Here is a 14,928-nt window from a genome sequence, read left to right as displayed (position 1 = left end):
AAATTAATGTTATTTACCTAATATATCCAATATTATAATTTTGACATGTAAACAATATAAAAAATTAGTAATGAGATAATTTACATTCTTTTTTCATACTAAATCTTCAAAATTCGGGGTGTATTTTACACTTACAGCACATCTCAATTTGTACTGTCCACATTGCAAATGTTCAATAGCTGCATGTGGCTGGTGGCTCCTGTATGAGGCAGCACAGGTCTATAACTTCTATCACATTCTTTAAGAATCAATGATCTGAGGAATGTATAGAGTTTATGAAATCCTACATATTATTTCTTTTTTATTAAACTAAAACTCTTTTTTAAAAAACGAATTCTATATGAAAACAGAATCATCTATTTCCACAGGCAGTTTATTGTGGTTGACATTAAAAAATAATAAAAGTCAAACATGGATGTGGCTAGAAAATTCACATTGTAGAGAAGTTGTCAACAGTTTTCAGGAAATATTTTCTGTGAATACATAAATACCAGTATCTACTTAATAAAGAGTTTTTAACTTACATGAAAAGGATTATAATACTAGTCACACTGTCACATTATTTTTTCAGTTAATATATCTTGGAGCATTCTTCATATTAGGATGTAACACATCACTTCATGTTTGTTTTAAATAGTTACATGGTATTTCATTATATAGATGTACTATAATTTATTTAACCAATCTTATTTTGATGGTCATTTAAGTCTTTTCCATCAATTTTTTTCTGTTTCAGACATTGCTACAATTATTATCCTTGTTCGTATGTTTTTTCATGTCCTTTTTCAGTTGATGTACTTTTGCAAGGGGCTCGTAGGAAGTATACTTAAAATTTTGATCAATTGGCCAAATTTCTCCAAAAAAGTTACTCAAATTTTTATGCTCACCTGGAGTACATCTGTCACTTTACCTTCACCAGATACTAAGCATTAAAATTTTTTTCACTTTGCAAATCTGATAAGTAAAATAGGTGTCTTAGTTTTGCTTTAATTTGCATTTCTGTAATTTTTAATGAGATTTTTAAAACATTTTTGGCCATTTGCTTTTATGTTTTTAACAGGCTGATTATATAGTTTGCTTATATTTCTATTGTTTCCATATTTTTTTATGAGCAATCCTCTTTTCTGTCCATGTGTGCTAATTTTTTCGTTTAGTTTGTCATTTGCCCTTTCATTTTATGATTTTTTTGGCCCTATTTAAATTTTGTATTGTAACATGGTCAGATTCATCAATATTTATACTTTTGTTTTTATATTTTCTTTTACTTATACTTTTTTATATTTTCTTTTTTAACAGAGGTTCAGTTGGATATTTTTCAGATGTTTTTATTATAGTAACATAAAGCAAAAAAGTTCACAGTAGAAATTTGAAAAATGTAGAAAAGGTGATATAAGAGAAAAAGTAAGTAATGATATTCACACTATTAGAAGAAAAGCCCTATTTTATTGTGTCTGGTTTTTAATGTAACTTCTCTAGCCTTAACAGATTTCCCAGGTTGAAAAGGAGGTGTGGTAGAATGATATTTTTGCAATATTAATGTATGTTTAGTAGATTTGATGTATTAATGTATTAATTTAATTAATATGTGTTAGAGGATTAATGTTTTGCCCCTATTCCATCCTCACCCATAGAGTCAGGGTTTTTCCTTCATACCCTGACTAGATAAGGATCCCACGGGCTGGGAAGGAGGGAAGAGAAAACTTCAGAGCAGAGAGGGTCTGTCTTTTCTTCTCAGGGGTTCCCAGGAGAGTGATGAAGTTCTGAGATTCTCTCACCCTTTGTCCTGGTGTGAGAGTCGGGGAGAAGGAATCTCAGCCTGGCAGTGAAGGCAGACAGGGCCTGAGACGGTCCTCCGAGTTCCCACAGGCCAGAGTGGCCAGGGGCGGCCAGGAGGGCAGCCGGGAGAGCAGGCTCACTTCTCCAAGAGGACTACAAAAGTATCTCAAGGGCTGGCAGATGAGGCGATGCCTCTCCCGGGAAGAGGGGAGCCCGAGAGCAGATGTCAGCACTGTCCCCACATCCGAGGCCAGATGGGAACTCAGTTGCCTCTGTGGATGCCAGCAGGGATAGTTGCTGACAACTGGCGACTCCTAGGAAGAAGGCAACAACAGAGGGTGCCAGCGTGGACAGGTGACAGCCATGGGCCAGATGGACCCCTCTCATGTCCAGATGTTCTCTCAGTCGTCCCCAACACCCCAAGGCAAAGTGGGGAGGGAAAAAACCCTGAATGGATTGAGTTTATCTGAAATTGACTTGTTTGCAGTTCAGCCATCAAGTGGAATGAGGGCTCAATACAGAAATTAGAATCAGTAATGGAAAATATATGTTTACATTTTTGCATACCTGAGGTTTTTGGGCTGAAATATGGCCACTATGAAGGAAGGGCTGCATAGAAACATAGGAAAAAGGCTTTGGTAAAACATGATCAGAAATGTTTACCATCTTGAAGGAAAAAAAGACTCGACCTAAAGAGGGAGTATAGGCTGTTGAAAAATTTACAGACAGAAGGAAAGCAGTGGGAATATTTCCCTTTGCTATGCAGATGGGAGTTTTGGTGATGCTTGTAGAAGTTGACAGAAAAATGTAGGAGAAAGGCAGAATGACGCACAATAGACTTGATCTTGATGCTCTGTGTGCTGGTTTGGATGTATTATGTCCCCCAAAACGCCATTATCTTTGATGCAGACTTGTGTGGGCAGGAAAGGTACTGGTGTTGATTGGGTTGGAGACTTGTGATTGGATGTTTCTGTGGAGGTGTGATTGCTGAACTGTGGGCGAGATCTTTCATTGGATAATTTCCATGGAGGTGTGGACCCGCCCATTCAGCATGGGCCTTGATTAGTTTACTGGAGTACTATATAAGCTCAGACGGAAGGAGTGAGCTTCCTGCAGCCAAGAGGGACACTTTGAAGAAAGCACAGGAGCTGCAGATGAGAGACAGTTTAAAGACGGCATTGAAAGCAGACTCTCACTCCAGAGAAGCTAAGAGAGGACAAATGCCTCAAAAGCAACTGAGAGTGACATGTTGAAGAGGAGCTGTGGCCTAGAGAGGAATGTCCTGGGAGAAAGCCATTTTGAAACCAGAACTTGGAGCAGATGCCAGCCACATGCCTTCCTACCTAACAGAGGGTTTCTGGACACCATTGGCCATCCTCCAGTGAAGCATTAGCAAACTGGAACACTCTGGAAGGCACAGGTCTGTAGTTTCCATTCAAGATTCATATTATGACAGTGCATCAACAGGAGGAAAGAGGTATGTGTAAATCCCTAATGTTCTGGTAGTTCGCACCTCTGCTTCAGAGATCCAGGTAACCAAACTCAACAGCATACAAGGTTTAGAAAGAGGAAGGAGTGACCATACTCATAACCCAAGACAGTATAGTCATTAAAAACAGAGTTTCATTAATGTGCACTAGAATCATCTGCAGAGCTTCTAAAACTGTTGCTGCCTGCTACCGTCCTATCCCCAAGATTCTGGCTTAATCAATCTTAAATTGGGTTGCAATAGTGGGATAGGAGAGAACCAGGGAGGGCAGGGAATTTACTTTGCATTGCTATGCACTATTAGCTTTAATCCTCCTATAGAAAATACTGCTAGTTGACCCCTTGTATTAATAAGAGTCTGTTCAAGTTTTAGATGGGTGCATGGCTACGTAAAATAAAGGCTGTATTTTCCAGTGCCTTTTGCAGTGAGTTCTGCACATTGGATTAAGTTATCCTGTGTCCTCTTGCTTTTTCATTGAGAATTTAGGATGTATTTGGTTAGATGTAGCAGAAAATCCAGTTCATGGTGGTTTAAACAATAGGGGTTCATTTCTCTCCTATCACAATTGGTTTGGTGTTTGGCAGTCCAGGGCTAAAGCAGCAGCTCAAAGATGTCAACAAGTCCCAGGCTCTTCCTATATTTCTATTCTGTCATTCTTAGCATAGTAGCTTCTCACATTGTGGTAGCACAATGGCTGTCACAGCTCCAAGTAGAAAGAAGACAGGAGGGATGGCTCCAGTTGTATCTGTCCCCTTCATTATTAGGGAAAGAAAAAGCTTTCATAGAATTCCTCTAGCTGCCTTCCACAAAGATCTCATTGGCTAGAACCATGACCTAAGGCCATCCCCAGACACAAGAGAGGCTACACATGAGTATTCAGGTCTTCTAGCTTCTGCACTGGAAAGAGGCAAGGGAGAAGGGAGGTGGGAATGGGTGCTGAGTCAGCCAACCAGCAGTGTCCATCATATTCACCCACTACATCTAATCAATCATCATTTCTGCTCATTTCACCTCTTGGAATAGCTCTCAAATTTCCACTGCCACTTTTCTATTTCAAAGCTACCATCATCTATTGCCCCTTCTTTTGCAAAAACTCTACAAAGTGGTCTCTAGCTATAATGGGCATTTGTTGTAGTATTAGCATATTCAATCCTGCTATAAAAGATAATATAAATGAACAGGATGATTGAAATTCATAAAAAGTATGAAGCATTGATAGTAAACAAAGAGCTTATGAGATATAGGCAAAACTCATAGGATGTGTTAAGTATAGTGAGTAAGCAAGTAGCTAGTGAGACATATGCAGAATTCATAAGATGTGTTAAATATAAGACACATCAAGGACAGATAGAAAAAACTGAAAATATGTAACAAACAAAAGCTTTGTTTACAGACAGAAAGGGATGGTCATGCTATCTCTGGGTTGACAGTTACATCACCCCTAAATCTGCCATCCAGGGTCAGTATGATCCCCTTCTGGCCCCACCTGTGTTCTGCCCATGAATTGCAGATAAATCCCATGGCTGTTCAGCGGGCTAACTGGAAAGCTATGGCTATGGTCAGGTACACTTGCCTCTGTCCCTCCAGCTGAGCAAATGTGGGTCTTAGGCTTCAGGCAGCTCTGACTGTGGGCTGCCTTTCTCCAACCTCAACTCTGGTCCTTGTGACCATACCACCGGTGGGGTAGGCTGATGCAGATGAGGGGGATGGAGGGGAAGGAGAAGGAGGAGGAGGCGGAGGAGAGGAGAGGGAGGTGGAGATGAAGAAGAGACTGACTGGTTGGTCCTTTTATCTGCTTGTACCCTATCCTAAGCATGTTAATGTATTCTGTTTCTTTCCCCTTGCTTCTTATTTTGTGTTTTGCATTGACTTAATAATTCAATGATTTGAGCATTTTAATTTGGGCCCTGAGCTTGTCTGTCCTGTGACCTCTGAGATGGCTTTCCTGCTTGTGTACTTGGAGGCTATTGCATCAAGGTAATTTCCCACACTACACTCTTCCTCTGCTTTCCCACTTCAATACACCCTCCACATGCTGCCACAAGAGTACTCTTTTAAAATGACAAACTTGATCAGGGCTAATCCCCTGTTTAAAACTTTTTAACACTTCATCATTGTCATTGGGGTAACATCAACCTTTCTACCATGGTGTTGAAAGTTGGGTTCTCTGAAAAGCAGATTCTGCTTCAGGAAATATATCGGGTGTGCTCTTGGGAGCCTTTATATCTTGTGTACGCACACACGTGCACACACACACTCTCCCCTACCCTGGCAATGTTGACTAGTTAATGGGTGAAGACTGCCCCTGGAGAAGGGGTGTGGCCTTGGGTGAGGCAATTCTCTGCAGCTGAGTGCAGTTCCTGGAGATGAGCGGCAATGGAATAAGTCCTCCCATCCTGGAGCAGGGATCTAGGCAGCACAATACAGTATCCACCACACATGGTCCTAGAAGACTTTCTGTGACTAGCCCCGCCTGTCTCTTCATTTTCATCTCTTGCTTTTTCCTACATTAAATGCAAAACATAACCACACAGATTTAGTCGGCATTGCCCACACATATTGTGCTCTTTCTTCTCCAAGCCTTTGTGCCCATTGCTCCTCTTTCCTGGGATGTCCTCCCAGCCCACTGCTCCCACCCTCCTGCCAATCCAGATCACATCTCTCGTTCACACCACTCATTCCATCTGCAGGTTAGGCTGGCCTTGCTCCAACTCCCTCTCTCAACTGCAGCTCTGAACTGGCTGGGTTGTGGGAAAACGGACTGCAGGCACAGGTGATGAGTGCTTGGAAAGGAGGAAGGCACATCTTGCTCCACATTCTAAAATGCCTTCACTCTCTAAACATCCTCCTTCCTTTTTACACTCCCCTGCCACCCCAAATCCGGTGATGAGAAACCTGGATTTATTTTGCAACAGAAGGCTGTACATTGTAGCTGTAAATTGTGCTTTAAAATTTTAATGGTAGGCTAAATCGAAGAACAAGAGGGAGCATTTTGAAGATGCCCTGCAGCTGGATTTGTTTTATGCTACAGCAATTTTGCTGCCTGGCTGCTTGCTGCTGAAAGTAAAGAGGGTGTGCTGAAATGCCACCAGTATAAACAAAACTAGATCAGGCAGAAGCACTCTGACTCTGTCTGTGTCTCCCTCTCTCATGGACAGACCTGCCTGGTAAGTTGCTTGTAGTAGTGCTATTTGATGGGCACAGTGCTATGAAACAAGTGGCTACAAAAATACAAATTGAAAGGGATCAGTTCTTCAGTACAAGCTTGCAAAATGCTAGCATTGGATGGAACTTTAGAAACCTCTTAGTCCAGTTTCCAAAATGTATAGATGAGGAAACTGAGGCCCAGGAAGGTTGAGTAACTTATCCTGGGTCATACAGCTTACGAGTGGCAGCCTGAACTAAAATTCAGGTTTCTTGGTTCCTAGTCCAGTCCTTTTTTCCACTACATTGTATTCAAGTTTATTACCTCACCTTAATATTTTTATTTTTGCCATTGTGCATTGCAAAGGATCATGTAATTCCCACAATCAAAGTATCTATAATATCTAACTACGTATGGAATGACTTCCATCACTGGGAAGAACAGTTAACAAATTCACTAATTGGACTTCTGTGTTCATTTGTCTCCTCAAGGCTAATTACTTGTTTAATTAACATATTTTGCCATGACTATAAATGCAATCACATAAAATATTTGATAAATCTTGCTTTTGTGCAGTAAGGATCCATATATTTACGAAGAGCTTTCATTAAAACTTATGAAAACTACACAATTTCCTTTGAGATGATTAAAGCTTAAACAGAAGCAAATTCATAAATTTTAGAATTATTCTCTGTTGTATACATTAGTTCATACAAACATAAAAAATCATAAGGAAGTTGAAGGATTTGTGGAAATCATGATTTAGTACTTCTTTATGACTTTGTAAAGTCTTCAACATGCTATTGAGTTATAACAATCTCTTTGGCACTTAATACTTCTTTCTGCACATATACTTCTTTTTGCACATATGAAACCTTTTCCTCCCTGCAGCTCAAAGTTCTTCATACATATAAAGGCAGTAATCTAGAGAGAGGAGATGGCAAATATAATCCTTTTGATACAACGGCTGAGAAGCTGCTTGCAAAATCCAGTGTGTAACTGATGTGCATGTTAAATGCATTATCAGAGTTTTGGTGCACTGGTTGGAAATTGTTGTGGCTATTGGCTACATGTGGCTGTTATTTGCTTCTGGGCATTTTTCAATTAAGGAAAGAGAAAATAAGAACAATACAGCATATTGCTGAGTTTTAAAAAAAAATTGCAAACTACGTGGATTAACATAGGCTCAATTTACTTCGGCTGTTCCTGGCTACAGTTAAAAGAACAGCAGAAGAACTGAATTTGTGGAATAAACAAATAAATAATAACAATAATGATTATAATTTACTGAGCTCCTACTCTGCATCAGACACAGTGCTGAGTATTCTACAGACTTTTCTAATCCTTATAACAACCGTGTAAGATCAAATAATTATCCCTATTTTACAAATCAGGAAGGTGCAATTATGGGGGTTGAAAGTGCATCATCAAAAGTGGTGGAGCTGGTTAAGAGAACTAGGCCAGATTTACTGTCCAGAAATATTTCTTCCTCTCCCTTCTAGTTCTTTGCCCTGCACCACATTCTTCTCTTTATTTATTCCATGGCTAAAAAGCACATGAAAAAGATGTTCATCTTCATTAGCTATTAGGGAAATGCAAATCAAAACCACGAGGAGATAACATCTCACACTTATAAGAAAGGCCACTATTAAACAATCAGGAAACCAATGTTGGAGAGGATGTGGAGAAAATGGAACATTTATTCACTGCTAGTGAGAATGTAAAATGGTACAGCTGCAGTGGGAGACAGTTTGGCAGTTCCTCAGAAAACTAAATATTGACTTGCTCTATGATCCAGCAATTCTGCTACTTGGTATATACCCAGAAGATCTGAAAGCAGTGACATGAACAGACATTTGTACACTGAGGTTCATAGCAGTATCATTCACAATTGCCAAAATATGGAAACAATCCAAGTATCCATCAACAGAGGAGTGGATAAACAAAATGTATGTACATATTATGGGATATTATGCAGCAATAAGAAGGAATGAGGTCCTGAAGTATGCAACAACATGGATGAACCTTGAGGACATAATGCTGTGAAATAAGTCAGACACAAAAGGCCAGGTATTGTGTTATTTCACTAATATGAACCATCTAGAAAATGTAAACTCAGAATCTTAAAATGTAGAATATAGGGGACCTAGAGATAGAAAGAAGCGGGGGTGGGGGTGGGGGTCAGTTACCTAACATGCATAGATTTGTTAATGAGGTTGATCTTAAATGTTTGGGAATGGGTAGAGGTGATGGTAGTTCGTTATTGGGATTATAAATAATAGTGCCTACTGAAGGTGAGTATGCTGGAAAAGGGTTGTCTAAAGTCATGTATCTCACCGATTAATCTACAAATATAAATAAGTTCCTGCATGTAGTACTTCAAATGTATGACATCTGTATGACATCAAACACTAACCAACAGTATTCCTGGGATATATGGGAAAATTACGTATTACATGCTATCGACTATATTTATCAGCAATACCTTATTAGTACCACACCAGTACTAGGGGTAAATAATTAGGGGGGGATAAGGGATATGGGGTGTTTGGGGTTTTCTGTTATATGTGGCTGTGTATATCTGTTATTTTTCTATAATGGTGAAGCTAAGCCTACTTATAAACATGCCTGAGAGTCACCCCCAGAGAACCTCTTTTCTTGCACAGATGTGGCCCCCTTTCTAAGCTGAACTCTACAGATAAACTCATTATCCTTCCCCCTACCTGGGACATGACTTGCAGGGATGTATGTCACCCTGGCAATGTGGAACATGACTCCCAGGGATGAACCTGGCCCTGGCATTGTGGGATTGACAGTGCCTTTTTGACCACAAGGGGGAAAAGAAGTGTAACAAAATAAGGTTTCAGTGGCTAAGAAATTTTGAGTAGAGTCAAGAGGTCATTCTAGAGGTTACTCTTATGCAAGCTTTAGCCAGATATTACACATTGCTACAGTATGTCAAACACTAACCAACAGTATTCCTAAAAACCCTAAAGAAAACCCAGGGCTCTATCTAAGACTCTATAAAAGTTTTATTTATAAAAGTTTATTTTCCAGAAACTTAAAACCTCCAGATTGTTTCTATGCCAGATAAGCCCTAAAACTTTGAGGTACCAGTCTATCCGAGAACATCAACCAGTTGCATTCTTCTACCCCATGTCGACACCCCTTTTCAACACAAAGAAGTTAGAATGGTCATTGCCCAAATATTCCTGAAGATTGAGAAAATAATCAAATGAGAGGGAAGAGTTGTAACAGAGAAGTTAGGATTTAACAAATGATTGTGACTACTGAATCATTATGTAGATATTTCTTTTTAGTTTCTAGTGTATTAGAATAGCCAGAAGGAAATACTTGAAACTGTGGAACTGTAATCCATATAACTACCTGTTAAACTGTATTTTGAAATTTATCACTTTTCTGTATATATGTTATATTTCACAATAAAAAAAATTTTTTTTTAAAAAGGTTCTATTCTAGAGCAGGTTTGGGACATTTTTTCTTTTACATCTGAAATCACTAAACCTTGCTTCCTGCTCTGACCATAAATTCCTTCTTTCTAACTTACTTGTTCATATACCCCCTTTACAACCATTTTCAGTCAGCCAGATCTCTAATCCATTGACCCTTCTACTTTTTCACAATAATAACATTTAACTTTTACAAAGTATTTAATATGTATTAAGGTCCATTATATGTATTATTTTATTTAATCCCTAACATCATCCTATGAGATAGGTATTATTATCCCCATGTTTCATACAAGGAAACTGAGGCACAAAGTGCCCAAAACCACACAACTAATAAGAGGCAGGCAGTCTAGCTCCTAACTCTATCCTCTTAGTCATAATCCTAAACTGTCTCTATAGGGCCAACCTATCGATCCAATTTTTCTTTCTTTTTTTTTCATCCATCAATAGGTACCTTAGATACCCTGGGCCATCATTTCAGTAACCTATTGACAAGACCCTATATTACCTTGCCCCTTTGTATCATAACCACAGGACTAAACCCCCAAATTGGGGTTGGTGTTAGGAAGAATCCAAGCTTTCATCATGTTCTCAGTTCCCTGGTCTAAGCAGAAGAGGGTTGCAGGAAAAGGCCAGACAATGGGGTAGATTTGTTCTACTCTATAGCCATGATAACCAACCTCAAATGGGCCTTCAATATGCCTGGTAGTCATACTTTACTTTGTGGGTCAGCTCATTCTTCCACTGTCCATAATGGTTATTTCAAACCATCTTCATTCTTTCCCCCAACCCTTTGCCCTCCCCCCACCCCCTGCTGCCTTCCCTCATACTCTCAACCTCCTTGCCTCTTCCTTTATAGAACTGTAGAATGTCATTACACTCAACTACCTTCTCTTCCTGTGTACCATCCCCTATACATTTAAAGATTTTGTTGCTACATTTACTAGCATGTTCCATAAAATTCTGTAGATTCTCTAGGGATGTGGATCTTCCTTGCGGATGGAAGTAAGTACTCTTAAACGTCTTGATTCCTGCTAATTGAAATACTTCTCATGGTGACCAACTCTAGCAGACAATGAACCAACGTGCCTTTGTTGTCTTGCTGATCTGAGAGATTTTCCATATTATCCTCTGATGTCAACTGGAGGGCTTGAGTGTGATGTCATATGGAGGGTGCTCTGGGGAGCAGTTACCATTTGTATTTAATAGTGAACATCTGTTTAACAAAGAGGCCCAATATCACTTTCATAAATTAGAATTTCTAGCATTTAGATATCAGAGATATGTATAAAGAATACACGTATGGAGTGCTATTTCAAGTGCAGGCTCTTAACCCATCCTTATTCTATTTATTTACTTGTGGTAAATTGGATGCATGGGGCAGGCTGGGCAGCCCTGGCTGATTATAATTTTAGTAGTCTTGATTAGACCAGGCCTAGCAACAGGGATGCTGATCTGAACTCTGCTACTGTGATCCCACCCCTAGACAGCTCATGTACACCATCCCTTACAGGGCCTGGCTGGCTCGACCTCAATCTGAATCTTTTTCTTACCTCATATCTGCATTCCTGCTTGTTTTCAATGCTAAGGAGTGATTTGTTGTGAAGTTGCCATTCACCTTCATACATATGTCCTCTCCAGATTGTGACAAAGATGGAATGTTTAAAGGGAACCACCAGGTCCTTGGGATCCCTCAGTGGTAGGGTGTGGAGATTCTCCTTCCATGCTGCCCTCTGCTAGGTGCCCGTTCTTCAGTCTATTTTTGCTGAAGCCATCACAACTTTCCACAACTCTCCTTTATTTCTCTCTCACAGACATTTTCTTCTATGTTCAATCTGTGTTTTCAAGTCCCCCTTAGCACCTGCCCTGTTGTCTCCACCCTTCATCCCCCAGCTTCATGCCACCTGCAAATAACTTGAGGTTTCGGTACCTGGTAACACACAAAGTGACTGCTCTGTATCTCCACCCTAGGCCATTCCTCTTGGGTTCCCAAATGGCCCCCATCAAAACTGGCTGCTGTTTGGGCCCCCCTTTCAAGTTCTGAAAAATTGTTTGTGGATCTTCCTTCCTCTTCAGAAGTAATCCAATGAGTGAAAAATCATGAGTGGGAGCTGAGGAGTCACACTAAGTGTGGAGCCAGCGGAGAGACTCACACTGCACCTTGCCTATATTGCTAGAATAATCAAGGCCACATGAGCAGACTTTACTCAACAGAGAAAAAAGATTCACTCACCTTTATTCCTTAATTAATTCTGGCACCAATTCCTAATGTTCTCCAGGGGAAAAATTTCCTCACTAACAGAGCCTGTTGGAATGCTAGCAGGAAATTACTGGGACTCCATCTGCATGCAACTCCATTTCGTATATCGAGCTTACATAAGCTTTCAACTTAAGCTCTTTTTTCTTAGAAAAGAAAACTGCCTTTTGTTCCCCAGGCTGTATTGTTTCTATTTATACATGTATTTGAGCCTGGGAATTATAAATAAGATTCTGATCTAGATAGGAGGAGCAGAAAGTAAAATAACCAGTATTAGGAACATCTCATGAAGCCAGAAGCAGAATTGCTGTAGTGATAAGTAGATTGATCAGTTATTAATCAATGAAATGGTTACACTCCTAAGGAGCAGGACAGAGGGCAATTTTGAAGTGTGGTTGGGCAGAGAGGATACAAGGCCTGAGTTCTGTTAGTGTGATGGTTCTCAAAGTGTGGGCCATGGACCAGAACATTAGCATCACCTGGGACCTTACTGGAAATGCAAATTCTCAGGCTCCACAGGGGCAGCTACCAAATCAGAAATCGGGGCTGGGGCCCAGCAATCTATGTTTTAGCAAACCTTACACATGATTCTGATTCATGTTAAAGTTTGAGAACCAATGGGTTAAAACCCCTTCTTTTATAGGAAGAATATCTAATTCAGGACAAGTGGTGTAGGAGAAAATTGGGGCAAGAAAATCAGGGGGCATGTGTTGACTTGTGTGAATTTGTGTTCCAATTGAGGGTCACCATCCCACCCAGGTCTCCTGGCCAAAGCTGGGAAGAACATCTAGGAATAGAGGCCCAGGTGCCCCTGCTGGCTCCTTTAGAATTGAAAGGAAGGCTTCAGAGTTGAGCTGCCAAAGACTTTGTAGCCAAACTAATTAGTCTTTAGGAATTTCCTGTAAATGTGAAGGGCTGGGTTGGAAACTAGCAACCAATTGCCCTGGTGAAGTAGGAATAAAAAGGACCAACAGTGCTACTGAAATACCACAAAAGCCCTTCCTCCCCAAGAGGGATTGAAGGCAGTCTTGTTTCTGTGTATTAGGCTGTGAAAAGTTGTTCCTTTATTCTAATGGGCACTGGGCTCAAGAGAGTTGCCCTTCCAGCAGGGAGCTGAGGGAAAAACAAAATGACTGCCAAAACTAAATTCCAGATCCATAGGCCGGCCAGCCCACCTGCTTGCCTGCTTTCCCTCCTCCAGAGTCCTTCCTTCTTTCCTATGTTTCTTCCTTTCCTCAGAGTGGCCAGAAGGGTGGCTGTGATGGGTCATTCAGCACTGACAGTTGGAGACCACCTCTAGATTCAGAATCTGGAGTCTTGTATAAGCTTGAGCCCATCATCTTCACCTCTTCAAGTCTGAATTTGGTGCTCTTTAATGTCCTTTCCAGTTCTGACATTTTTCAGTTGAAATTCTTCTCATGGTCAGGAGCTCTAGCCCAGTGAAAAATGAGGTGGGAGATCTCAGACCCATCATCATCTGCCCTTCATGTTAGTCCACCATGCCCTCTGTCAGGTGTCGGCTTCTCAGGACTATCTCAATGCCAAGATCCAATGGCTCATGATTTCTGACTTCCCTGGAATCCTTCATTCATGCATGCATTTGCACATCCAGCAAGTGCTTCCTGAGCACTGCCTGCATTCTGCTCTGTAATTGATGGGCTCCAGGAGCATTAGGGGTCACTGCCTCGCATCTTCATACTTCACGTTTGCTTATGCAGCCCCTCTTTCCTACTCCTTGTCCAGCAGATGACTGGTTGCTTAAGCTTCCTAGTTAAGTTAAAAAGCCATGTACTCTGTTGGAAGCAATAGAGTTATTTTAGGTTTTTTTTTTCTCTTATTCCTTTGTTTTCTTAGGGGTTGTTAATTTTCTTGGGGTATGGTAGGAACATGTTGGAAGCAATGTAGTTATTTTAGATTATTTGTTTTTCTTACTCCTCTGTTTGGACAGGGTTTATTAATTTTCTTGGGGTATGGTAGGAACATATTGGAAGCAAAGTAGTTATTTTAGGTTATTTGTTTTCCTTAATCCATTGCTTTGTTTGAAATGTTGTGGGGTTTTTTTGGTTGTTGTTTGCCTGTTTGTTTTTAATTTTTTGATAAACAAAGTTAAAAAATTGAAAAAAATCAGTAGAAAAAATGGGAGTAAAAACTAAATGACAAATAGGGTGGGATGGGGGGATGGTTTGGGTATTCTCTTTTCACTTTTATTTTTTATTCTTATTCTGATTCTTTCTGATGTAAGGAAAATGTTCAGAAATAGATTGTGGTGATGAACGCATAACTATATGATCATACTGTGAACAGTTGATTGTATACCATGGATGACTGTATGGTTTGTGAATATATTTCAATAAAACTGAATTAAAAAAAAAAAAAAAAAAAAAAAAAGCCATGTACTCACTTCAGCTTTCTCCGGCCATTCCATGTTGCCAGGCATAAGAATTGTTTTCTCATTTATGTCTCCACATATATAATGCACAGCTCTGTTATAAGCACTATTTTACTTTATTCCACATATACATTTTCCCTCACCCCAATAGGCTGTGAAATCTTTAAAGGCAGGAACCGTGTTTTATTCATCATCATATCCTGATGCCTGGACTGATGCTTTCTATGTAGCATGCCTCCAGGCATGAAGGATTGAAGTGCACTGATATAGATATTTATGTCAGCTTAAAGAAAAGGTGAAAGTCTATAACTTCTAATCCATCTATGGATGTTTATTTTATTTTATTTTTATTAGAGAAATTGTGGGTTTACAGAAAATCATGCATAAAATATAGAATTCCCA

The sequence above is a fragment of the Choloepus didactylus genome, chromosome 13, assembly GCF_015220235.1.
Source record: "Choloepus didactylus isolate mChoDid1 chromosome 13, mChoDid1.pri, whole genome shotgun sequence".
Lineage (NCBI taxonomy): Eukaryota > Metazoa > Chordata > Mammalia > Pilosa > Megalonychidae > Choloepus > Choloepus didactylus.
This window is presented reverse-complemented; position numbering follows the sequence as displayed.